Here is a 27,909-nt window from a genome sequence, read left to right on the forward strand (position 1 = left end):
CCTATTAAACTGTCTTTATCTCAACCCATGAGGAGTTCTACTTTTTTTTCCCCCATTCTTTTCCCCATCCCACTGCCAGGACGGAAGGGGTGAGCAGGCCGCTGTGTAGTGCTTAGTTGCTGGCTGGGGTTAAACCACAACAGCTACGATATTAAAACCAGACATCAGTTTGGAAATATCCAGATATCCTTGCTTTCTGTTCATTTTTAAAACACATTTTCAGCTCAACATCCCTTACCAACTAAACTAGACATGTATCAGTAAGTCCTCTCCAGCAGATTACCCACTGGAAAATTAATGGGTTATTGAAGACTCCGAATTACCGGCTGGATACAACTTCCAGACTACTGACTGCATCCCTCTCATGCTGCGTTCCCCCCTTTGTGCCATTTCCTCGCTGTCTTCTGTGGTCATAACCTACTGCAAAACCACTCATCCACCTACATGTCTGACCTATCTCTCTTTGGGCTCCTGTCTGTTGCCAGGCCCAGCTACTCTGGCCAAGGGGTTGGCTAATTAGCACATGCAAATCTCCCAGCCCACTGCTGCACATCTTTGGACAGCCACCGAATCTGAATCCCGAAGCGGATCGTATCTCACGTGCCAGCTCTCGGGTCATTTCCTCACACATTATTTCCAACAAGGGAAGTAACATGTTAGCTTAAGCTGCTGCTATCTGTACCTTGAGTACCAAAGGCTACATGTATGAACTTACCAACTGAGAACAGCACAAGCAGTCTAAACAAGCGCATGTCTTACCCTCTGCATGCCATGCAAACCAGAATTTGTAAAAGGAGACAGGAGCTGAATATCCCAACTTTCTTTTCAGAGGCTGCAATCTGAAGCAAAAGTCTGTATCACGTGAAAATTACTGTGAAATTGATAATTCCACAGGTATTCTGGAAGTGGCAAAATGGGAAGTTCTTGCATCCTACAGCTGGTGTTAACTACTGGAGAATAGGACACCACCAAAAAAAGTACTAATGACTCTCTTAAGTAGTATATAGTGTTATTAGTGGAGTTCAGTACTGTTAATTACTAGATTCCAGATGTGAATCATACAAATCTAAATCCTGCTAGAGTGAAAAAGCTTTTAATACAAGTATTTCAAAAGTAGTCTACATTTAAAAGATTTAGAGGTCAATTCTTAATTCTGATCCCCGTGATTAGTTCTACCAAACTCACTAGGTATCCTTTACGCTTTAAGAAAGCAGTTGAATAGCACCTAGACCAATACAGACACACTGGATAGCCTAAAGGAGTCTGCATTTACAGAAGAGCTGCTATTTCCCACCTGGAGAAATAAAACTGCACATAATACAAACCAACTACTGAAGGTGATGATTTTCAACTGCAGTCACACAGTAAGCACATACAGCACACAGCTTCCATTCAGAAGCACATGTTACAGCTAACTTTCATTTCTAAGCCTGCAAAATACACTCACTAAAACTATTTTATTAATATTTGGTAATTTTCATTGAGAATATGCAGAAAATATACTAGCAGCTTAATCACACCTGGAATACTGTCCTGCAAACATCTGTTGAGTTAGCACATGGATATGTGGGAGTGTGTACATAGTGAGACACAGTTTTCACTAACAACTAGCTTAAGTAAAATTTCAAGAATCTATTGCTCCCAATACTCCTAAAAAAAAAAAAGAAACTACATTACACATTGTTTAGTTCTCTCAGGTGCCATAAAGTTTCTAATTATTTTTGAACAATAAAACTGAAGAGCCTTATTTTATTGCACACTGGCTAAAATCCAGAGGCTCTTCACTTAAAGCAAGCTCCTTTAGTTAACCAGGAAAAAAAAGGAGAGTTCCAGAGGAAGAATCAGCAAGCAACAACTTACCTGTGCCCTGCACCTCAACAGCCTTATTTCTCTTTTCATGTTTTGGAATACCTTGACCCCAGTGCCTCTTCTGCTCCCCTAAACTGCCAGCTGAAAAAGACTCAGCAAGTCAAATAGCTGGTTCCAAGCCAGGCATCCAGCAAGGAATAATCACTGAACTCACACTGCAGCTTTTCTCTCAGCTGGGCACTAAATTTAAGTCTCTTCCCTACCATGCAGGTATACACTCTATCCAGATTTTTCATAACTCACAGAAATTTAATCCACTTTGATACCCCTGTCTCCATCAATTTTTAGCTGGAATAGATCAGCAATTAAGAAAGTTTGTAATGCAACACACAGGAAAAGGGGAAGAAGAGAGCAGAACAGGATTGGCAGGTGGAATTGTATACACCTCCTTTTCTTAGGAAACATGGCTAAAACACATTAATTAGTGAAATACGAATCCATGACAATTAATGAACTACACTTCGAAGAAGCACAAAGACATTGCAAAAGACAATAACCCCACAAGTCACACACATCCAGCTGATTTCTACATTTAAACTTAATTTTTAACATTTTACTCCTTTTTCCTTCAATAACAAATTACACTAATTGAATCTGTTTGGTAAGGAACTACCGTATTAACAGCTATTTTTAATGGTAACACTGCATAGGATTGCGACTCAAAAACAGCCTAGGGTGCCTTAGAAACTTAATCACAAAATAAGGCAACGTACATTCTTCAGTCAGTATTAAAATACTTTCATTTCATTTCATTACAATAGAAACAATATTTAGGATTCTGTGAAAAGTACATGTCTTTATTTACGACAAGCAGTTCTGTCAGCAACTGGATATGATTAGGCCATCCAGTGTGAACACCAACAAGCATTTTAACTGTACTAGACCTTTGGACCTCTTGCCAGTGGAAAGGAGAACTATGATTGCTTTCAAACTACGTTATAAATAATCATTGTATGAACACAAATACAATTTGAGAAATCACTATAAACTAGGTATGTCTGCTTTATAAATTCATTGTAATGCAACAAGTACTGCCACAAGTTGAAACTGTCATTCCAAACAACTGAGAATACATAGTCAAGTTTTTTGCTGCAGTACAAAATTACACACATCTTCATAAATATTTATGGATTTGGTTTTGGGTGGTTTTTTTTGTTCTGGTTTTGTTCTGGTTTAAATTAGAGCAAGCTCATATTGCCATTTTTTCCCTTAGATGCTGCTACTCACTTCCAAGACACCTGCCAGAATTTGAAATTCAGGAACATTAGTTGAAAGGTTTGAAAGCTGTGACACAGAGAGCGGAGCAGCGTAACAGACACTCAGAGCATGATCACATAAGTATAATTTTCCTAGAAATGAATAAGACAAATTATTTGGTGTACAAAAAGATATAATACAGAATAATACAGAATTAATATCTTCTTGTCATCAAAAACAAAGCATTCAAATGCTTCCCTGAATTTCTTCAGTGGCTGCACCCTACTCCCAGGTAGGTTGGTTTGTTTTTATAACGTCCTGCCATAATGTCTAGACTATTAGATAAATTATGCTCAGCTTCATAATTGCATATACCATTGTTTGTACTCGGGCAGGTTTGAACAAACATTGCTTAAAATAAATCCGCCTCACAGGAGGAAACTCAGTCCATGCATCCTTTCGGGATTCAGTTCTTTGAATTCCACCTCTAACCAGAGAGCTTTCTCAGAAGCCTCCCCTGTGGCATGACCTGATGCTGTTAGGCCAAACTGCATCATCTTCAGGGGCATTTTAATCCAAGACAGCAAACTTCATCACTAGATTTTTTTTGTGCGAGTGGTGTGGATGAAAGAAGAAATTTCAGAGGAGTGCAGCCCGGATGCTGCAAACACTTCCAGAAAAAGGCAGGCAGAAAGGGAGGATTCTCATTTCTTTTTCTTTTAACAAATCATGAGACCAAGCGAGGAGAAAAGCAGGTTTGAGTGCTTCTTGGTTTAAGCAAAGTAAGGGAAGAGATGGGAAGGAGCTTCTTACCCCACAAAACCAGGGAGCATAAATAGAGGAAAAATGCTATCAAAGGTTTGAGAGATCTTCAGACTGTCACTTTAGAGTGACTTTACTCAGCAATGGGATTCAGTGTTACAGAACTGACTTACCACAGAAGGTAATTTTGTTACGTATTTATTTGAAAGACCCAACTAGGTCAGAACAAAATCCTGTGACTGTATATTAAACACGCAGAGCTTTGAAAATAAGTTGGCACATGCTCTTTATAATTTAAAAAATACTGAAATAATTGCATATTGTTGGCTGCTGTAAGCCTTATGTGTAGTAATTAATTTTACAAACAGGCCAAACTGCTATTTACAGGTGTACCAATTCAAAGTGCACTTGCTGTTTCAATAATTCAGAAAAAAAAAAATTGCATAATGAAAAAATTTCTTTAACATACCTAGTCATTTTAACAACGGTTTTGAAAACCTCACTGTGTAACACGGGAATACAGAATTTTGGAAAAAGTGTAAAATATACAAATTTTAAAAAACTGCACGTAAGATGTAACACGTCCCCTTTACAACAGTTAATTTTTTATCAACAGGTATGTGAGTTACAGACCATTAAGAAGATATTAGACTAGACACTTCAGAGAAAGTTCAAAGTCACCTGTTTACATTAATACTGCACTTTTTTGTGTGTGAGAAATTAAATACAAACGCTTCCCTTCCTTCCCTCAAAACACTGAAGCCTCTTTTTAATTGAAAAATGCATATTGTGGAAAAGTTATTTTCTCTTAAATGTTGGATATAATTACCCAGTGAGCCTAGGCAGAGACAGTTAGTTTGGCAACTTACTTGTTTAGCAGATTTGCAATTACTTGAACTGTTTAAGTTTCATCTTTAAAGTAAAAAGTGGTTTGACAAAGTTGTTTTTATTGCTTTACATTTTTATCGTGTTTTTCCCTAAAATAAGTTTTAAGGACATGGTCAGTTGTGCCTAAACAAGAAGACACAGAAAGAAAGAAACTGCTGAGTAATCAACCAGGAAGAAAAGAATAGACACAGATTATAAGAGTGTTGAGTACACGCTGGAAAGGGAAGCAATTATGAGGTTTCCATCAAGGGATATTTATATAAGGAATGGAAACAAAGAGGGTTTGAGCAGCAGAGTGCAGCTTGGCTCCCTTGGCCATCACTGCCTGCGAGCAGCACTACACCTATTTACTGAAAATGCCGTAAAACCAAAGCAGCCTCTGCCATTATACAGCTGTTGAAATTTAAAATCCAGATGCCTAATTTGTTTTTTGAACAAATGTGAAATACAGTGCATACTGGGTCCCAACCCTGACTGTAGGTTGAATTACTGAGCTGCTGTTGTCATATCTCCACTGCTATCACTAACGGCACTCACCAGATTAGAGCCAGCACTGATACGCCACTTAGCACCACAGGCACACCTCCCTCTGCTGTGTACACACACAGTTTAACTGTTTACACAGCTAACATGCAGGCAGCTGTTCTGATAAGAATGAGTGAGATGCAGACTCGAAGGCAACACTTGAGCCAATTCAATATACTAGCTAAAAATATATTTGTGGGAAATACAATTTAATCAGTTTGGGAAGCAACCCAAGTGACATGACCTTCAGAGGCTGCAGTGAGGGAAAAGCAAGATACATAAACCACGAAACATAAGAGCTGCCCAACTTCTGTCCTCTCCCTACTATGGACTTGCTAATGAGAAATCCTTGACATTGAAGTAGAAACTTCATTCATTATGCTGTCTTAAAAATGTGTATTTTACATTTTTCGCTAATTCATGTATATAATATATACGATCCCTTGTACTTTTGGCTCAACACAGGAGCCACTTTCTTGCTATGCCTGCTTACAAACTACCCTTTCTACACCCTTTCAAAGTACAGAGGTATCATCAGAGTCAGAAGTCACATTTCCTTTAAATCAACAGGTCTAATTATACTTTATGAGTGATACTATCTGAATCTATTCTACATAACTACCATCCTGAATCTTTCTATTGGATGTTTTTCTGTTACAAGTAAACATACCTTGTAGAGAATTGTACTGGAGATGTGAAGATCGGTATGAACAAAGGAGGAATGGAAACATGCATGTATAAATCAGAAAAAACAGCAAAACAAAGGCTAAAAGAATGGCTTTTAATGATAACAAAGGACACTTCTCACAGCAATAAAACTGAGAGTGTTGGTGTCAAGAGCAGGATGCCTTCACTCTGATAAGACCTCAGCACAGAGGGGTGACCAGCAAAAGAGCCTGTGCTTTAAAGACAGGAGAGTGCCAACGGGGTTACAACACACCACGTGTCATTCCTTTTCCTGTTAGTCCAACAGGAAAACATCCTGTAGCTATGAAGATACGGTTATTCCAAATCAGGAAAAAACATCATTAGCCTTCACTTAAGACTTCTGGAGGCTGAAGTAAGGCAGATTCTAAAGCAAAGGACTAGCGTAAAACAACTCTTCACTCCCAAAGGATGTAAAATATCTGTCTGTAGCTTGTTGTCACCAAAAGGACCCTGAAGCATGATAAGCAGATGACAGATACTATTAGTTCCATGCCCCGTGTTGCACGTAAGAGACACTGGCTGTACCACCTCAACACACAAAAACGCCCTGATGTTGTGGGTACACGAGTGCGAGAGAAAGAGTAAATGAAACGTATGAAAGAATGAGTGAGCGGGTAAAATTAATTTGAGACTTTAAAAATAAATACCACATTCCCTTCCTGTAAAGTCTCATACTGAGTTTTTTATACTAATTTCCTGCGACCTCATACACAACATGAATGATAATCAGCCTGACACCATATTGATATCCTACAATAGGATCAAAAGATGGCTCTATTCTGTGTCATGAACAGATTTAAAATTACAGTAGCAAAGACTAAGGCACTACAGACTAACAGCCTTAAACACCTTCCCTAAAAACACTCAGACAATTGTTTATGCAACACTGATCCTCAGAGCCGACTCCTCGTTTTTCCTAAACATCTACCACTTCAAAAGAGAAGTGAACACGGGACACTCTTCTGAACCCAAAGTTTCTAAGTCAGAAAAGCTGAAAAACATTTAACCTGCCCATCAAAACAAAGAGATTGCCCAAGGAAAGACAGAATAACTCTAGAAACATTGTGGCCAGACACCCAGAGATATTCACACTGTCATTTTTACCTCAATACCAGGGATCACCAGTGTTCCTTATGCAAAGTGCGCAGATTAGAAAAACTGGTCCATCAACTTCAACCTGCAGAGAAAAATGCTTCAACAACACTGCCTGCAATCCAAATTAAACTGTCTTCAGGCCTCCCAAACCAAAGACTTACATCAAAATTACAGAGAATTCATTCATTAGCATTTCTCTGCACCAAAAGGCCTGCTTGTATAACCTGCACCTCAGCAGAAATATTTCATGTGACTCTTTTCTACATACACATAGTACTTGATACTGAATAAAAGAATTAGAAAAAAGACATGTAAGGAAACAGTACTGCAATATACAAAAATTCAAAGCAAAAAAATCATGCAATTTGACAGTTTTTTTTGCCTTTCAGTAGAACATCAGTAATTCCCCAACCACAAGCTGTTCTTACTACAACCATGGCAGGCAGGACAAAAGGGACAAAACAGGCTTTGCCACCAACTCAGATAACTTGCCAATGAATTTCCTTCCTAACTAAAAGCATGTTAGCTTTTACTAACTTTTAAGAAATGCTCAGAGGGGGGAAAAAAAAAAAAGACAAAAGTGTACATGAACATCATACGCCTTTTGCTTGATTCCAAAAAGCCTGGCAAGAAAAGCCACTGCAGAGAGCTGCAGGAGATAATTAAAACCATTTGTGAAAACAAAGAGATAGTCTATTTTTATTTCAGCCATTTCCTTCTCATGGTACAATCCATTTCAAAGAGGACAACAATTCATATATGCAAACCACTAAGCTAAAACTAGTTCACTGCTGTAACCTTAGAAATAGAGCAATACTTAAAATGGCTCGTTCTTAAATGCCACCACTGGAAAACAAGATATATTAAACTTGGCACTCATGTTAACCCACAGTGGGGAGAATTAAACCGGTATTAGGAAGACAGAGGAGAAGACAGTGAAACTGGCATCGTTGTACCTACCACAAACTTAAACAGATTTTTAAACTGCTGGATTTACTGGACATCAACTGGATTAACTCCTGCATTCTACAAACCACTGCTTTTAGAAATTCATTTTGGCCTCTTAAACTCTTTTTAAAAAATCTTTTGTAATAATATAGTTTCAGCACAATACTGCATTGACTCAGAACTATGTTTCGTCTTAATACTTCTGTGATGAGGCTTCAGGAAAATTTTCCTGTGGTAGTGCACAACCAGAACAATGTCACACTCTGTGGACTGGAAGGGAAGCAGTTACCTTGCTACTCCCAACGCAAGACAAATCGCTTTTCGTTCACGAAACCAGACATTCAAGCCTATTCCTTTTATGGCTGAAAGAACCTTGGTGTTATCACGGGCTGACAATACACTCACAAAGTAGAAGTTTGTTTATAAGGGTTTGTGCTCTTTTATCTGTTTCATAATGGGCAAAACTATTTTCCTAGCCCCCCTCTTCTGGAAGCTTACCCTATAGGTCAAGATTTTTAAATCACTCACTGTTGGTTGCCTTTTTGTGATGGAGTAACAAATCTCTAATGGTGTGAGTACAGAACATTTTTACTTACTTATCAAAGACAACCAATCAAATTTAGCCCCAAACCTGTCTCTAGTAGGTGGTTGTACTGGATTTACATGGCAAGGTTTTGGTAGTGGGAGGGGGGGCTGCAGGGGTGGCCACTGTGAGAAGAGACCAGGGGCTGTGCCCATGTTGGACAGAGATGCCTTCAAAACGGACCCACTGCTGGCCAAAGCTGAGCCCAGCAGCGATGCTGGTAGCGTCTCTGTGACAACATATTTAAGAAAGGGTAAAAAGCACTGGGCAGCAGCTGTGTGAGAATGGAGTGAGAAATGTCAGAGAAACAACTACGCAAACCCCAAGGTCAGTGAAGCAGGAGAGGGAGGAAGTGCTTCAGGCAACAGAGCAGAGATTTCTCTGCAGCCCATGGAGGACCACGCTAGAGCAGATATCCACCCTGCAGCCCCCACGCCAGAGCAGGTGGATGTGCCCTGAAGGAAGCTGCAGCCTGTGGAGAGCCCACACAGAGGAATCACAGAATCAATCAGGTTGGAAGAGACCTCTGGGATCACCAAGTCCGTGGGAGCAGGTTTTCTGGCAGGTCCTGTGGCCCATGGGGGACCCAACAGCGGAGGAGTCTGTTCCTGAAGGACTGCACCCCACGAAAAAGGGACCCTTCAATTCTTGAAGAACTGCAGCCCGCGGGAAGGACCCACACTGGAGAAGTTTGTGAAGGACTGTATCCCATGAGAGGGACCCCATGCTGGGGCATGGGAAAAAGTGTGAGGACGAAGGACTGGCAAATACAAAGTGTTATGAACTGTCCGCAACCTCCATCCCCTACTCCCCTGTGCCGCTCGGGGTGGGGAGGAGGTAGAAGAGTTGGGAATGAAGGAGTGCAGTTGAGCCTGAAAAACAGAGGGAAGTGAGGGGAAGGTGTCTTTAGTTTTGATTTTATTTCTTACTATCCTACTCTATTTTTAATTGGCAATAAATTAATCTTCCCCAAGTCAAGTCAGTCTTGCACATGATGGTAACTGGTGAGTGATCTCCACATCCTTACGTCAACTAATGAGCTTTTTCCAATCTTATTTTCTCCCCCCTCCTGCTGAGGAGGGAGTGAGAGCACAGCTTGATGAGCACTTTGCAGCCAGCCACAGTTAACCCATCACACTGGTCTACTGTGACCATCACATTTCAGTTGCATCACATTTCTTTTAGGATAGTTTAAAGAAAGCTCAGCTTTCAGGGTACAAATTAAACTCGTGATCTGGAACCTACCAGCTGACAGTTCTACAATCAGAGAGTCGCTGCCCTGAAGATGTTCCAGAACTGGGGATGACTGACTATATAGCGAAACAGCTTCTCAGAATGAGCAATATTCTTCTTTCATAGGGATATATCCTTTTAGTACCTCCAAATACCAAAGCTCCTCTGACCTTACACAATTCCTGTTACTAGGACTGTTAGACTGCTACTATAGATCTCTAACAAAAAGGCATCAAGTTCTAGCAATTAGTACTCACATCTTGTAGAAATTAATTACAGCTTTCCCTCTTAATTCTTCCACTTCCTTGCACTGTGAACCATATCCTATATGGAGCTTTGCAGAAATACAGGTTAAAACCAAAATAATCCGTGCTGTAACTTCATGGACATCCTTCCTCAGAGAGGAAGGAAAGACAGTTACAAAGACTGAAGCAATGTCATCGATCGACATATTGACAGAGCCCTACAGGCAAAAAGCTTTTATATTTCACTTTTAAAAAACAACACTGTTACATTTCCAGGTTTCTAAAACTAAAGTACCTAGAAAGTATAAGCAACATTTTCCAGTGGTAACCTTGGAAGATAATTTTCTCAAGGGAAAAGCAGATAGTGTGGCCAGACAGTTACAAGCAGTCACTGTAAACTGTGCACTAACAGTAAGCTGATCGAGTATCCCAAAGCATCAGTGCTTTCTTTGAACTGCAGCTGTCTCATAAACACAATATTCTACAGCATACAGCCTTGGTTATGGATTACCTAAGATTGTACCCTAACTGTAGAAACACATGCACTTGTTATGTAATTCGGAGATTGCATTTCTCAACTCTACTCAAATTCTTCTACCACAAAGGACAACTTTGAGCACAAAGCACTGAAGAGAAGTCCAAGATAGTTACAAAACACAGAGTGAGCAAAGGCAGCAATATTTTTTGTTCTGTCTGCCCTACAAAAATCTCATTTAGCCCTACAGCTACATTTACACTTCAGCTGGCTCTGAGGCTAAGAGGCTCCTACAAAGCAATAATCCCAGTCTTGAGCACCTCAGTCAAAGATTAATGTTGGTGTTAGCAACAGGTTATTTTGGACCTTGTCTTGAAAGCATGAAAAAGAAATCTTCTGAAGAACTTTACCCAAAGTCTCTTGCTGCCTGTTGCTAGGGGAAGGCGACTGAAAGAATTTATGGGGAGGCCTCCGCTTATCACTGCTTTGCTATGTGACACAGCAGTGAGAAGAGACGGTCACACGAATCCACAAGCCATAAGCTACTTATTCATGCTATTCAATTAATTTTTAATTAGGGCAATGAAATAATCTTAATGTGATCACTCAGAGCCAAAATATTAAGTCAAAATTCTAAGTTATTTTCTCCCCTTTAAGCAATTTTCTTACTTGTAATCTATTAACTGATGATTGCCTGGAAGAGATATTTCAAATCACCTCCCTTTTACCCATCTTTCTGCAGTTTACCACTTTTCCTGAAATGCCAGAAGTTAGTAGAAACAGTCAGGAAAACCACAAATTAACAATTCCATATTTAAAATAAAGATATGCAAGGATTAAAAGCTATTTCACATAAAACACACGAACAAAACTTGAAAGATAAAAAATATACCATAACAAACAAAATTTTGCCTGTTATGAAGTGCCTAGAAAATTAAGGACAGGGAGACAAAATATACAGAACAGTCAGTGACTTTAAAGCCATGGTACAAAGCCTTGGGAAAAATTTCACACAGGATGAAAAAAGTTTGCTTGGTTTTACTCTCAGATGTTTCTGAACATAGTTTAAAACAACTGTCAAGCAGTATTTGTATCTTATCTCTCACAACCTTCCTACATTTATTTTTGTTCTTCCCTATGCTATGTATTTTAAAAAAAAGTATCTAAAAATGATCTGAAAATAACATAAATGAAAACGTGTTACTGAAAGAGCATGAGGAAACACGGGGATCTTAAAATGAGAACAACACATTTTTATGAATTACTTTCTAATTTCCTCCCAAATGTGTTTGTGTTTTGTTTTGTTTTTATTTAATACAACCACACAATAATTTAGGCTGGAAAGGACCTCTGGAGGCCATCCTGTCCAACACCCTCCCAGAACAGGGCCAAATTCAAAGTTAGACCAAGCTGCTCAGAGCCTCACAAAAACGTTCAGTACACTGAACAAGTAGCAAAATACATGTTGTAATAAAGGTCTCTCACTCAACAGATACTCAAGTTTCCAGATACAATAACCCCAAAGTGAGTGACTCTGGTTTTACACAAATGCATATCTATTTTCCCAACATATAAACGTGTACACAAATGCCGTACATTCCGAACATTTCAGGCCTTTCACATATCGCTGCCATACTGCTACTAAAATGTATCAAGAGAAACAAAATACATTTAAAATGAAAGTTAAAATATGAAGTTATCTCAAGATGCATTCCTTAGAAATTTTATTCCTCTTGATATTTGTAATAATATGGAGAAATAAAGCAAATAAAGTGAAACAGGTAAACTCCAAAGACAATTGCCTCTTCTACCCTAAGCGGTCACCTTCCAGTCAAGTTCAATGACAAGCCAGCTATCATTTCATAAGCAATTTCTCGCAGTCAAGATGCTTTACTTCTCTCAGGACTTCATGCAAACCGTATATCAAACTGCTTTACTAAAGCCAGAGGGCAAATCTAGTAGTTCTAAAAAAAGCATTTTATATGACAAGATTTATTTTGTTACATGGTTTAATTCTTAGAAGTGTAATAATTTTTCCAGCATATGTTTGCAAATCCATTTCATACAGCTCTCAGCTGAAAGACTGAGAAGAGCTTCTAAGATGACTCCTTCTGAAGCATTCTCCATCTCCCTGTTCTCCAAAAATAACTCTGGGTTTAGTGAATGTAATAGCTATTCCTTTAACACCTTGGGATGTGTTTCCCTGCACCTTTTATCAATAAAAAACCATATAAATGCTTCACTTTCTATCAATCCAGGCTTCTTTTTGTTTCTTTTTTCTTCTTGAAGATTTTTACTGCTTCATTTTCTACGCTTGTTCATGTTGTACACTCTGAAGGAAAATTAAAATAATTCCTTTCTAAAAGTTGTATTTAAAAATAGGTCTATTCCCTTTTAGCTTGTATTAGCTTATTGCGTTGTTTTATTGATTCTAAGCTTCACTGAGGGAAATATTTGCCAGACCTCCTGTACTCTAACAACTGCTTGCACAAACCTTTCAGAAATACAGTAGTCGACCTGTCTCTGTTTTGTTATGGTGTCTTTCGGAATCAGAACAGCCTTTTTCCAGCGTGACAGTCTTTGAAACTTCCTTAATCTGATTTGCTGTACTATGTCCACATTGGCAAGCAGTGCAATGTGACAGAAGTGGAGCTGGGAAGTAAGACAGGTCTGTAGACCCAGTATCAACACTGTATACATCTCTGGAGTTTTATCTGGAATACTCTACTCTGATCCCACCGTCCGACACCAGTTGGACTGCAGCTTACAGCTTAGTTTCATCCAAAAGCAATTCACCTTCCTTGATCCGAGCTCAATCAAAGTGCAGTCTGTGGGATCAGGGGATTCACTTCCAAAAGGCACTCCTTGTCCAAATTAAAACAATAAAAACACTAATGCAGATGCATTCCCTGTTTCCCCTTCCCCTGTTCCTCTGGTATGCATTCTGGCCATATGGAAAACCTCCACAGGGTTAAGTTATGTCCAGGGACTCAAGCTTATTCTTTTGCATAACTTCTGTTCTCTGTAATTCTGTGAATGTGAACACAGGTATTTTCACGCAGGAGCATGCTTAGTCACTTTGTTTCAAGACTTATACCTTTTACTCTGTTTTGATAGTTTCAGAGGAGATTTTTTCACAGAACGTTTTTCTTTATAAAAATACAGTTACAGGAAACCCCAAAGTTTCCCACTCTCCATCACTGGGATAGATCTGCTTTTTCCCTTCTTCTGCACAAAATCTAGGCTAGAAAATTGTTTCTGCAAAACTACTGGAACGACACGACCACAGCAGTTAAAACTAAGTAAATAATAAGGATCTTTTTAGTCAAAGAGCTTAAGATTGCATTTAAAGCATATATCTATTTAACTTGAATGATTAATGCTGTAGGTAAAACAAAGAAAAAGCTCTGTCATAAAGCACAAAGTATTCGTGTCTTCAGATAGGCTGAGAGATTGATTTTCTCTGAGGCCTAAGCAAGGAGCTGGATCACAGAACTACTTGTTTTGTGTGGAAGGAAGACCAGTAACTGAATACTGCTGTGTAAATAAAAATGTTTCTTTTTACAATGAGGATATATTTCAAGAAGTATTAAGCATCTAGAGAGATCCTGAAATCTGAAGTTTCTTTTCCCATTCATTCTATGTGCTAGAGAAAATCATTTGTCGAAACTAAAATTTCTGTTAAATCTCTGAAGTCATGTTTGAGCTCAGCGAAGCCCACACTGCGCCAGGTAAAAGTGAAAAGGTCACTCAACTCCTTTGAGCGACTCTCCCCATTCCTAGGTACTGAAAAAAGCAAATGCCTTTCTTCAAAAGAGCAAGAAGGATGATCCAAGAAACTACAGGCTGGTCAGTCTCATCTCAATCTCAGGGAAGGTCAGGGAGCAAATTCTCATAGGAGCCATTTCCAAAATATTATGGAGAAGGTGGTGATTTGGATTAGTCAGCATGGATTTCTGAAGGGGAAACCATGTTTGACCAACCTGACAGCTTTCTATGAGAAGATGACTTGGTAGTTGAGAAGACAGCAGTGGATGCTGATTCTCTTTGACTCTGTCTCCTGTAACATCCTCATAGATAAAATGATGGAGCATGGGCCAGACAGAGGACTGTGGGGTGGACTGAAAACCTGGCTGAACTGCGAAGGCTCAGAGGGTTGTGATCAGCGGTACACAGTTCAGTTAGAGGCCAGTCATTGGTGCTGTACCCCAGGGGTACACACTTGGCCAATACTGTTTAACTTCTTCATTTATGACCTGGACAATGGGACCAAGTTCACTCTCAGCAAACCTGCTGATGAAACAAAAGTTCCACGAAGGGAAGTGCAAAGTTCTGCACCTGGGGAGGAATAAACTCATGCACCAGTAAAGGCTGGGGGGCAGCTGGACAGAAAGCAACTTGGCATAAAACACTGGTCCTGTTGAACACGAACTAGCAATGCTTCCTTGAGCACAAAAAGGGTCATCAGCATCCTGGGCTGCATTAGGAAAAGCATCACTGGCAGGATGAGGAAGGTGGTCCTTCCCCTCTACTAAACACCAGTGAGACCACATCTGGTGTGCTGGCGAGTCTAGTTCTTGGCTCCCCAAATCAGGAGTGACACAGATGTACTTGGGTGACACCAGCAAAGGGCCATAGAGATAATAAAGCGATTGCAACATGACACACAGGGAGAGGCTGAGAGAGCCAGAATTGTTAAGTCCGGAAAAGAGAATGCTCAGGAGGATCTTATCAGTATGTATAAATACCTGAAGGGGGTATAAAAGGTTAAAAAAAGATGATGCCAGACTCTCCCCAGCAGTGCTCAGTGACGGGACAATAGGCAGTGGGCACAAATTAAAATACAGGAAATTCCACTTAAAAACAGGGGATTTAGTTATTTATTTTACTGTGAGGTGGTTGAACAGTGGAGAAGCTTGCCAAGAGAGGTCAAGTCGCCATCCTCAGAGATATTCCAGACTCAACTGAACACATTACTGACCACTCTAACTGGCCTTGCTTCAAGCAGATGGGTTTGGACCAGAGGGTGTCCAGAAGTCCCTTCTAACCTCAATTATTCTGTGATTCTTTGACCTCCCTAAAACCAACCAAATAATTCCTGTTGTACGTGTCCTGTTCATTCTCTTTAGGCGTCTGTCTTGTAACAGATTCCTCCTTTGAAGAGACATCTATCAAGTTGGTCACACAGATTTTTTTTTTCTTTCCCCCCGATAAGAAACCTCATAAAACATTCACATATAACTGCCTTGGAACCTGTGGCATCCCTTCATTATTAATATAATGTCAGAGATGGGGACGTCATTGAATATCATGGTTGATACTCTGTTTATTCAAAAAGACATTTTATTTTGCTATTGGCTGGTGTCCAACTGTTCACACCTTTAAGAATTTCCTTCATATTAACTCATATGGTGATAACTATCCAGAGCAAACCTGGAGAGTTACCCGTATGCTGCTCCACATCTCTCCCACGCATCTACAAAGCCTCTGTCCCAATCTCTGCAGTATGTTCAATCAAACTAATTACTCTATTTTACATTAAAAACATCCCATGTGTGACAAATTTGGGCCAGAGTGTCACTTAAAGGATGTTGAACCTCTAACAGTTTCTGAAAGTTTCTCCTAGGTATCTATACAAATTAATCCAAACCTCAGTGCAATGGAGTTTCACTTATGATACTAAAACCACACAAAAATTATGCTGCCAAAAATCCCAATGATATATAAAGGTAACTTGATATAGCTGCATATCAAGCTGATAAATTCACATCAATGTGCTGTTCTACCACTTTAGCCTTTTGGTTTTAACTTATCCACTAACTTTCACTCATTTCACAGTTCCCAATGCATACATTTAGCTCTCCTATCTCGTTATTACAGAAATACCCACATGGCATCACAGTTCAGATTACAGTTTTACGTTATTTTCCAATTAAAAAGTGGAAATCATTAACCTTCATGAGCAAATTTCAGAAATTGCAGAACTTGATTTGATGTTCATGGGAAGAGAGATAAAAGACTGATATTAGTAGATATCTTGGAGAACCACTTGAGCTTTAGCTAATTTTACTGGTTATTTTGTGATTTGTCATCAGAAAAAAACTAATGTTTCTGTATTACAGCTATTAGCAAATGTATTTCAAAGGCATTACTTTTGAAGTGTCAATAAGAAACAATATATTATAAACTCTCACAGTAAAACAAAATACAAGGCCACCACCTTCTGTTTCACCATCCACCCTGCAGCTTTTAAACAAGTCACTTTAGAAGCAGTTATATATTCAGTTATGAACAGAGGACAGCACCTACAGAGGATTTTGTGATCTCCAGCCATTAGGTTTTCTTCTTGTTTATAGCTCAGTGCTTGCTTCAGCATATTTCCCTGTTCCATTCTCAGAACTAAATTTCATTATCAATGGTTCATACACACCCTCACTCAAACCTACATACAGTTTTTAACTCTGGGGGGAATGGAAAAAACAACAGAAAGCTTGACCATTAAATGACACTATTCCCTGTGTTCATTACTAAGAATGACAACTTCACCCACTATTACAGTTGTTTTAAAGAATGTTTTTAAAAGTAGCCTTTGGAAAGGCTGTTGTTTACTAGCAGTCTATAAACCCAGAACCAAAACCAGATCCTGTCACCTGGAAGACTCAAATCTAGCAGGTACATTTTTCAAAAGCAGAACAAAGCTGGTATCTACATTAACCTGAAGATGATCCTTTAGTACGTTCTGTACAGAACTGTGCTGCACACAACACACCTTAAGAGTGTTCAAGAGCACGGATGAAGGGTCACAGTGTACAAAGGTACCTCCCCCTGGGGGTGTAACAATGAAGAGAGCCCCAGGCACACCTCTGTTTCTTTGCTCCCAAGAACACAGATGAAAAGGGCCACGGAAGGATCACTAGAAAGATACTGGCAAATGACATCACCTGACAAAAACTACCTTGCTAAACAGATTGTCACTGTAGGTATCTGAGCAATAAAAGCAAATCAAACCAGACTGCAGAGATCTGCAATTCAACCTAGCAAGGAGCACCAGAGAAATGATGAATCATGCTCTACTCCCAGTGACAACCACAACGCTGGAATTTGCTGATTATCTGAAATCTCTTGAAAAAGAAAGTTCTTTGTCACCTGCTGCTTGTACTTGCTTTAGCAAATTAGATGGTACAAGACACAGTTCCTCTTGATTAACTTAGACTCAGCTGTGAGAATAAGAACTACTGTAGCCAATGCACTGAAATTCTTACAGTTAACTAGTTACCAAGGTGTGAACATACCTACATTGCCCCATGACAAAAATAAGCTGCTTCTCTGAATACAATCAAAGAAACTAGAACTGGAAATCTAGTATTTGCAACAAAATGAAGTAATATTCCTGTGTGCTAAATTCAATGCCAGCTGGAAATAAAGGTTGCACCTTTCCAACCTAAATTATGCATTACTAAAGTAAAGCACACAAACCCAAAAGATGTAATGGAAATGAGAATTTCTGAAAAAAAAAAAAAAGAAAATTGAGATTATTTAAGTGAACACTGACATATCTGAAAGTCCACTATGGGTCACTGCCTTTTTTAAAACTGCAAACTGCTGCAAGGTTTCCAGAGGAATCATCTTCATGTTTTCTAATTACAACAGAAGTCCATCACCTGCTTCCCAGGAATCTTTTGCGAGTGACCAGATGGCAACATGAAAGCATAGCCAGGAGTGGACAACACAGCCACCCCAACCCTGCACAATGCAACTGCTTGCTACATTCCAGCTCATGCTTCTCTGAAAAATAAAACAGCAACTATAGGAAAACGATGGCTAGCACTGCACCACCACTGCAACATTCCCAGCACTTCCATTTAACCTGCTTTTTTTGTGGGGCTGCCCTAAAACCCTTTTGCCCTTTATCAGAAGATAAAGTAGACTTCTCTTCTGAAGCCCTGGGTTACCCGAGACTTCCAACTGTAGTAATAAATACAATCCTTGAATGAAAGGTTCAGTCTTTACGTCCTCGATCTTCTGTATGAAGAACTGACAATTGCACATTTAAAAAAAGAACTCAATTCTCTGCTAACGACAACATTTACTGCACCCTTCAATTTCCAGGGAATCGCCATTCTGCAGGGATACAACTTAAAGCCCACAGGTCTGTTAAGAAGCATAGAACTGTCTCCTAAACTAAAACTTGACAGTGAGCCAGAGGTAACTGTACAATAACAGCGACAGCAAACAGTTGCTGCAGCTATCAGGGGAGCACAGATGGTGAGTTCTATTCTGGCAGCCTGATATTGCTGAAGGAGTGGTGCCACCTTCCCCCTTACGCTCCTCCCAGTCACACAGTCCTCCTCTATCTTTGTGCCAATTCTAGTGCTAAATTGACACTCGCTGACCTGTTTAAATTCCATAAATCTTCAGGGGGGAAAAAAACCCCTAGGGCCCCTGATAACTGCAAAACAATTTTTTTAAATTTTTTTTTTTAGAAAATAGGGATACTTTGCGCACCCTGGCAAAGTATTCTGAACAAGGAGTGTAATTCAGTGTGAACATGCTTATTACATGATACATACAGCCCTTCATGGCTTACCTATCCGTGCATTATGTGGCAAACCAAAGGTACTCCCAGACTGGCGTAAAGGTATAGGCCCGTCGGGTTATAACACTATGCAACAACCTTCTTAATCAGCAAAGCATTCTTCCAGATACGAGTCCTGAGTCTAAGTCATGTGAGGAGTTCTGACAATTGTTCTTCTAAATTTTGTTCAGACACTTATTTAGTTTGTAATGCGTAAGAACCTTACTGCGTTTAATTATAAGTCATGAAGGCAGAAATACAAAATATAAAGTACAGAGTTTACAATTTTAAAAATAGGAAGTGAAATTCCAAAAAGCAAAGAAATCCCAGCTGTGGCACAGGCTTTCTCTCATAATAGACTCTACCCCTATAATTACTGTCTACAAAGTCCCTCCCCACTCAACGCCCACGTCGTCCACTTTTAACTGAATTTCATTTTGTTGGTATCTTCCACACTCAAATGTACAGTTCACAGCTTTGACGTGAACACACATTAGTCTGAAAGCATTTTCACCTCTACCGTCACCATCAGGACAGTATTATTTTGTTCAGACATTCACATCTCAGATGAAAGCAAGACTTTTCTTAAAAGTTATCTTTTGCTTTAATAACTCAAATTGTCACTAATGCCATAAAAGTCTTGTAGTTCTGAGGGCCTGATGAGGGGTGGAAAGGGAAAAGAAAAAAGTAATGATACACCACACCTCACGGGAGTACGTTTAAAACCTTTAAACCATTGAGAATACCTAAATAAACCATCAGCAATGTCAACAGGTTTCCACACGGAGCAAATCCACTTGCCCAAATTAGATTTCAGAACCAGGGTTAAATACACTGATTCGATGGGTGCACAAAAAGAACAATGCGAACACCTTTGCCTTGTGATAGCTTATTCATTGACCTGAACTAGATTTGGTTCAGGCAAATGTTTAACAAAGGCAGCACTGCTCTGGAAGTTGGTCATTCTAATCTACAGCACACGCCGCGTTTGCAAAAGACAAAAAAGATATTCTAATGTCTTAGTGGTAAACCCAATTTAACAAGCACAAAATGGAGTATGCCAGTTATCTGCAGAAGTACTGTCCACTGATCAAAAGTCTTCCTCTGTACCTTTAGGTGATGAACACTTCTAAGTGGAATTAGAGATGTTACACATGACCAGTATTTACTAACAACACAATGTAAAAAACCCTGAAGACACGGGTGACAGCTATTTAGTTTGGATAGCTACACAAACGTCTTAAATGTAGAGTGAGGTGGTCAGAGTGTTCTCCTAAACTTTCAGCACTTCCCTCCTCTTTCCCGTTATCATTATACACACTATCCCCTTCAAACAGGTGGAATAAGAAGCTGCTCTGAAGACTGCATCATTGATGACAACACACACACTGGATGAATTGCATACATTTAAGAACAGAAGCAGCCTTGCTACCCTTACACAAAAAACAAGTCAGTGTCACACTGTTAGTTTCTATCTTCTAAACTCCTGCATTTTCTTTTTTCTCCCTTCCTTTATAGAGTGAAAGGCCCTTCGTATGCAGGATCGCTCCAGGAGGTCTTAACTTGAATAGACAGGAAAGACTGGTCAACTTCAGGTAAAATCTAGTGAAAATATGCAGCTCATCACTTTCACAGCAGTTAGCAAGCCTGGTTAAAGATTAGACCAAACACATTATCACCCTATGAACATATTTATATATAAATTGCCACTTTTTTATCTAGTCTCTGAAATGATGTATTTACAGCAGTAGGAAATGCACACATACATATACATGCAAGGCACACATGCACTTGTAGAGGCAAGCCCTGTGAAGGAAAATTAATCAGTGTGACCCAAAGGTCAACTAATTCAGGCTCTGACAAGCCAAAGTAAAAAAAAAACCTTTAAAGTTGAGGAATCCTTATAAAGAACAAACTAACTCAATGTAGCTGCTTTGCAAATAAATGAAGAGAAGAGCAGCTCATGGCAGCCGCAGAGCAAAAATTAAGGTGTCAGAGAAGTACAAATGTAGTATTTGGAGCAACAGGTCTTAATCCATTCAAATGTTTATGAAATCAGCAGTGAAGAAATAAAAATGTAGATATCTGACCACTCCAACTGTCAAGCAATAGTAATGATTATTAATATATAATTAAGACAGCTAGCACTGGGGATAGGAGCAGGCACTAGGGATGGATACTGACCAAAAACATGGTAAAAATTAACACAATCCATTCTTCTGTGTCTCAGTACATACTCTCAACTTGCTCAGCATCTAGGCTTCCGTAGCTTTTTTCATGTACTGGACAAGGCAAAGCTAAAAAGGGCCGTAACCGCTTACAAATGATTTGCACAGGCAAAAGTTCCATCACAATCACGTGAAACTGAAGGAATCAAAGAGCCCATTTTATTTTTAAGTAAATGAACACGCTTCCAGTCACAGATTTTATATTCTTGATGGATATTTCACTGCAAATGGCTATCCACTTGATGAATTAATGAATAAATCAGAACCAGATTACAGACCTGTCTTTACTACGTCTTTTTCTATTCAAGATCGCTTTAAACCTTAACTGATCTTTCTTTCCCTTAGTATTCAAAAGTACTTCAAAAAGATTACCAGGTATCTAGCTAATACTAAGAGAGAAAAAGCATGTCTAAAGGCTACCCTTGACAGAAAGCTAGACCTGTAAAGAACAGAAAACAGAGAGCATAAAGATTTTACAGGGCTGATACTAACACACTCTTCTTGAAAGCTCCAACTTCCATATCACGACCTACCCAATCCAAAACCCAAGATCTGCACATTTCAGGTCACCGATAAGTCACCTAACTTTCACTCCTGGATTAGAAACAGGGTTCCGCACAATAAAACTTTAACAATCCACCTGAACAGAACAGGCCTTTTCTTGCTCAACAACAATACCATTTGAGCTCTGAACTTCAAAATCAATGATCTAAATGCAAACACGTAAGTAGTTCTGTTCATGACTGAAACAATAGGCCTCTCCTCCCAGCACAGTTTAGAGCAGCTCGGGCAGGTGGGTGGAAGGGAGGCATTATCAGTTTTCAAATGGGAGGGCTGTAATGAAACTTTTTTTAAAAAAAAGAACAGCATATTCACATACTGCCAAGTTTTAAAAAATGATTTGAATAAGCAGCGTAACAAGATCTAGTATCGTGTTTCCTCAGAGGGGGAAAAAAAAATGTGCCCTTGATGTTTTACCAGGAAGTTTGTTCTATGCCCCAGTATAGTAAAAGTAGAAATTCCAGGCATAACTTAAGAGCTGGTCATATGAAACAGGGCCCTGGCTTCTTTAAAATGCTCCTTACTAGTTTGTTACAATGCTTTCATTTCTATTAACTGTCATTTACAATTCTTTTATCAAAAAAGATCAATCCTTCAGCAACTCCGCACTACAATAAGTAAAACCTGAATGCCAGTCACTTACAGAAAATGCCCAAGTCCTTATTGCTTTATTCTTCAGATGAGAGGGATGAAGAAGAAAAACTACCTTTCCCTCTCCAAAATGTGGCACAGAATTAGCTCAGGTAACAGTCAAACCAAGAACGATTGCCTAAAACCTTTAAAAGTACTCAATTTATGAGACAGCAAAAAGTAACTATCTAGAAAAACAGAATACTCCCAAGCTAGATTATAATCATGGCTTGCATACTTCCTCTTCGGAGGCGAGCACACACTTCAAAGTGCTTCTATAGCTGGGCAAAGTACGGTTACACTAAGCAACGGAGGCAAATACTCTCCTCTAGGTTATGCACACGCATTCCCTTTCCTTCGGTGTAAGGGCACAAAGTAGTTCCTTCAACTACATACAGGTACAGCAGACTGACAAAAATCAGAATATTACACGAACACAACTGAATAGCCAAACAGAAAGGCTTAAAAATAAAGTGTCAGTGACAGCACTCCCAGAAGCTTCGCCATTACCATTTGCAAGGGGTTTTTCTTCTGCTCTAACCCTACAGACTCTTTTCCTTGCTTTTAAGCAGAAATCAAATTGGTTTCGCTGCAACACGAAAAGCTCTTCACTACGGTTTACTATGTTTACCACTTTGTTTAAACAGCTTAAATTTACAGAAGATGTTTGTTTAGATGCTATCATCAGCTGATACTAACTGATAATGCTGTTGAGAAGCGACTTATCTATTGCACATGCCGTAAAACTGAAGAAAATTACTTCTGTAAATCTCTCATGAAACGTATTTTTCAAGCAGTCCTAAGGCAAGCTTTCTTAGAAACAATGATTAATTTAAACTCCGCAAGAGAAACATCATGCTACTTTACTACCTGTCTTACTATCAGCTTATTTATTCTGTAAACTTCCTCAAACCATTTTGAAACTTAGAAACAAAGAAACAAGACAACTTTGTATTTCAGGTCTGTTTCACCACAGAAGAAACAGAACTTTAAGAAAGGAGAGAAAATTGAGGGAAGAAAACTGCTTAACTAATAAATTCATATAAATAATCTTCTCTCAATCTCTCTTAAGCCTCAAAATAACTGTGTAATCTGTAAGAAGCTTTCAAAGTTAGCACTCAGAAGTCTCAGTTATTTTCCACTGCAACATCATCTTTCACATGTACTGTATCAGTTCTTTGCTTTAAAGACAAGAAAATTCACTCTGGATCAGAACGCTACATATTATTCCAATGATCACTTGGAGGCGAATGCATTCAGTGTAGTGATTAGAACTGTCAGCCAAACCACAACGAAGAATGCACACTAGACCAAGTTCAGATTTAAATGGCTGTAGCAAAGAGCAATGTAACTGTAAATAAATTAAAACTGCTTTGGACTTTTACCGTAAGAAGAGAGAAAAGAATTTAAATTTATTTTTTCAAACAAGATTTTTTTTTTTAAGCATTAAAATCCTCAGAACCGAAGCCAGATTGCAGTTCATGTTCATTCTTAAACATCTATGCCTTTTTTCTGGTAAATACAAGCAAGCAATAGCTGGGTCTACTCTCATTCTCTTGACACAGACTGTCTTCTTACAAACATTAGTATGGATTTCTCTCCTTTCTCTTTGAAAAGGATGAGCGGCAGGGTAGCAGACACCAAACAAAACAATGAGAAACTCACTAAAATAAGCAATAATATATTGGGAAAAAATGGTCTAAAATATCCTGGTTTCTGATTTCTTCAATTCTAACTAAGCTATAAAGATAAGTTTTGCTGGGGATATTTTCTGAAGCTTCAAGGGTAAAGGATGCCACACAAATGACAACAGATATCCCAAATGCTACACCGTCCTTTCTCTCTGCATCACACAGAGATCTGAACTGCTTTTGTCAATTTAACATCACAAATTACAGCTATTAAAACAAGCTGAATTCTTGGATACAGAGCCCATTAGATAAAGGCATCCTCAAACACTCTCTTCTGCTTTTATCTGGATACTGTTGCCACACAAGGTCAAAGCCACCCTATTTGGAAGCGAGAGGGTTAACAGCTAGAACTTGTCCGTGTTTCCAAAATAAAGCGGTGGCACCAGCGTTGCCATTCTGCTGGGTTTATGAAAGGCAACACAGTTCAGTACAAACCTCCAGCTACAGTCCTGCGTTATCACCGGGAAACAGTACTTCAAGGCAGGGCTGTACCCCGACAAGACAAAGGCGGCGAACCCTCGTAGAGCGGTACAGCAGGAGCAGCCTCATCTGGCAGGAGACCCCCGGAGAGAGGGGACGCGCTGCTTAAAAGGGGATAAATACAAAGGGTGGAAAGAGGGCTGTGCTACGGAACGGCTGCCGGAAAGCAAAGCCTCTGACGGGAGCGAATCCCCAAGGCCCTCCGAGGGCGAAGGTTTCGAGGCTAATCTCAGCGACAAGGAGCCGCGAAAGGATGGCAGGGTCCGACTGGGGAGGGGAGGCAGATACGGCTGGGGACAACCGGAGCAAGCGATGCAGAGCTGGGGGAAGCGGGCACCCCAGCCCGGGGCCGGGCAGGTGTCCCCGCCAGCCGGAGCGGAGCAAGGGCTCCGCAGCGCAGGCCGGCAGCGCCGGAGAAGGGGCGGCGGGGCCCGGCAGCCCTCGCAGGGGAGCGCCGGGGTCCCGGGACCGCCGCCCCGTGCCCCGGGCAAGGAACGATGCCGCCGTCCCAGCCCGGCCCAAGAGCTGCCCCCGCCAGGGCCCGGGGCGGCAGCGCGGCGGGAACGGCCTCCCCCAGCGACGCCCTCCCGGGGCGAGAAACCCCTCGCGAAGCCAGCGCTCTGCGCGCCGGCTCCCCCGCGCCCCCCTGCCTCCGCCGCCGCCGCGCCACGGCCGCCGGGAGCCGAGGAGAGCGGCGGGGGCCGCCGTGCCGCGCTCCGCCGCCCCGCGGGGTCCCGTCCCCACCGCTACCGCCGCCTCCGCCTCCTCCTTCCCGCCCTGCCCGCCGCGCGGACCCCCGCTCCCCTCACCGGGCACGGCGGCGTCGCAGCTCCCCCGTCCCTGGGCCAAGATGGCAGCCGGGCCCAGCCCCACCTGAGGCAGCGACTTCACAAAGTCGGGCGGGATCTGCGCACGCGCCGAGTCCCTCAGCGGCCACAGGCGCGCAGTGACTACAAGTCCCGGCGTGCTCCGCGCCGGGCGCTGCGCATGCTCACTGCGGCCTGCGGGGCCGCCGGGCAGTGAGGGCCGGGGCGCGGGGGGCCGGGGGCGGTGGGGCGGCCTGGCCGGCGGTGAGTGCCGGCGGTGGATGCGGTTTGTGCGCCTGGGCCTTGGCGCTAAGCTCGTGTGAACGCTTCGCAGTAGCACTCGGTTCCCAGGCCGCAGCTGGGGTTTGCCCGTTCGGGCCCGGTCATCCCTTCAGCTCACCCAGCGACCTTCTGGGCCGCGTCCCTGGAAAGAATTGTGTATATGTACACACACACACACAGAGTATATACATGTGTGTCTGTATACAAATGTATACACGCACTACAGTAAAAATAATTGATCATCAAAGGCTAGGCTAATGCTCCTCTGAAGTTACAAGAATGCCTTAACAAACCTACGCCTATCCATGATGCTGGGTTATCACAGTACTAATAACTAATAACTCAGTAATCTGACTTTCTACCAGTCAAGCAACTGGGACATCACTGGCAGCAGCGTGGGCTTTGTGGCACACAATTAAGGTTTTGTGGTTTTAATGTATCCGCTGCAGATACTTAAGCTGTTGATAGTACTTAAACTTTACATAAAACCCTTCTTGTTTCCAGTGTATTTTTTCTTCACCAGAATGCACTATTGCATAAGTGAATACCTAGAAATTACAATACACTTCCTCTTTCGACAGTGAGGAATGAGTGAGTTCAGTCTCCATGCACTGAAATCAGAGAACAGACTCCTTAATTTTCAAAGAGTAGGAGAATATCCTCACTAGCTTTTCAGGAAAATTACATGCTTTACAAGTTCAAAGTTCGGCATTTTCTTACAACTGGTAGGGATGTGAAAATCCATCTTGTCTTCCCTACTTCACACATAAATTCCAATAACCAATTAACTGAGCGTTTCTGTTGATGAGGCCTAAGCAAGAAAACAACTCAGATTGTTTCCCCCTAACAGAATAACATATATATTTCAAAGCCGGTGAGCCATCTGCAGTTATGATTGACCAAGGTATATATGCACATAACTTCAAGCACAGGAATCACTTTTAATTCCAGCACAGAACAATATATGCTGCTCAGTCAGAGCCTGTGAGTACTGAAAAGTCAGAAGTGTGCAGATTTGTCAGAAAGGTGCACGTCCCTGGAGAGCAATTTTGAAGCCAAGGTTACAGCCCAATATAAGAAGCAAACAAACTGAACAGCTGAAATAAGTTCTGGGTTTTTTTTCTCTAAAACTTTTCTATGCAGCTTTAAGTTCCTTTACAGATCTTTGACCACATATACATATATTTACAGTTCCATATTTAAAAGCACTATTTAAATTAATAACAATAAAAATGAGTTCTGCAAGGCTCACTTAACAGAAATTTCTCTCATGCATCACCTACATAAACAGTCATCTCTCCTCTGTTGTTGCGGTACAGATTGCTGTCCTGGCAGGACAGTAAAGCTCAGGCTGACTTCGGCTGGAGTTCCACATCTGCATAGCTGGGTTTCCTTCACAGTTATTTGTTCTGTCTCCCAGCTGGTAGATAACATTGGGCTTGTTTTTACAGATTGCCTGTAGTTTGATTCCCCAAACCGTAGCAACGTTGCAGCTAGGTGTACTATGACCTTTTACCCCAGCCGTCTGAATTAATTTTAATTTTAGTAGAAGTTTAGTGTCTGCAGGAAGCAGCTGAATGCTACCCCAAGTACACATACATGTGAATCCTATGGGATTCAATGGATGTGCATATATCCCTAGGGCAGTGTGGCCATTTGCAGTCTCTGGTTTTGTCTTACTGTTTTTAGGTTTCCAACGTAAAGGTTGCTAAAGCAGATGTGAATTAATAGCACTCAGCGTCTTTTTTCAAGGACACCACGTAAGTTGTCCTCTGTGTTATCATTTGTTTCCTCCTTTTGTAACTGGCATTTTGGAAAAGTGATTGTTGTTCAACCGCAGCAACTCTTTTATTTTTCAGCTTCTGTTGCCTCAAGTCAAGTTCCACTGGTGCGATCTGCTCTGTAAAATTCATGAGAAAAAGAATGCATTCCAGGTGCACAGACTACTGATTAGTTTATGCTTGCCAGGACAAGATGAACGTAGAGCAACCTTCACATTCACACTCTTTCAGAGATCATTTTCCCTGTTAAAAATCATGGCCTATCAGTGAACTGGAACAACAAATAATGAATTAACACCAGAACGATGTGGCAAGCACAGATGAATATACTTGAGTGGCAGAAGAGC

General features: G+C 40.7%; 1 protein-coding gene across 2 annotated transcripts in view; it reads right to left on the reverse strand.

The window, feature by feature from the left end:
* The window catches only part of ITCH (itchy E3 ubiquitin protein ligase), a 63,418-nt gene extending 37,840 nt beyond the window's left edge, over positions 1-25,578 (reverse strand). The window contains exon 1 of one of the 2 annotated variants that reach the window (XM_068419624.1): positions 25,503-25,578. The gene's annotated coding sequence lies outside the window, so the exon portion shown is untranslated. The remainder of the gene's footprint in view (positions 1-25,502) is intronic. The other variant, XM_068419625.1, reaches the window with a different exon arrangement.
* Positions 25,579-27,909: the final 2,331 nt, after the last annotated feature.

The sequence above is a fragment of the Nyctibius grandis genome, chromosome 28 (assembly GCF_013368605.1).
Source record: "Nyctibius grandis isolate bNycGra1 chromosome 28, bNycGra1.pri, whole genome shotgun sequence".
In the NCBI taxonomy this organism is placed as follows: Eukaryota; Metazoa; Chordata; class Aves; order Nyctibiiformes; family Nyctibiidae; genus Nyctibius; species Nyctibius grandis.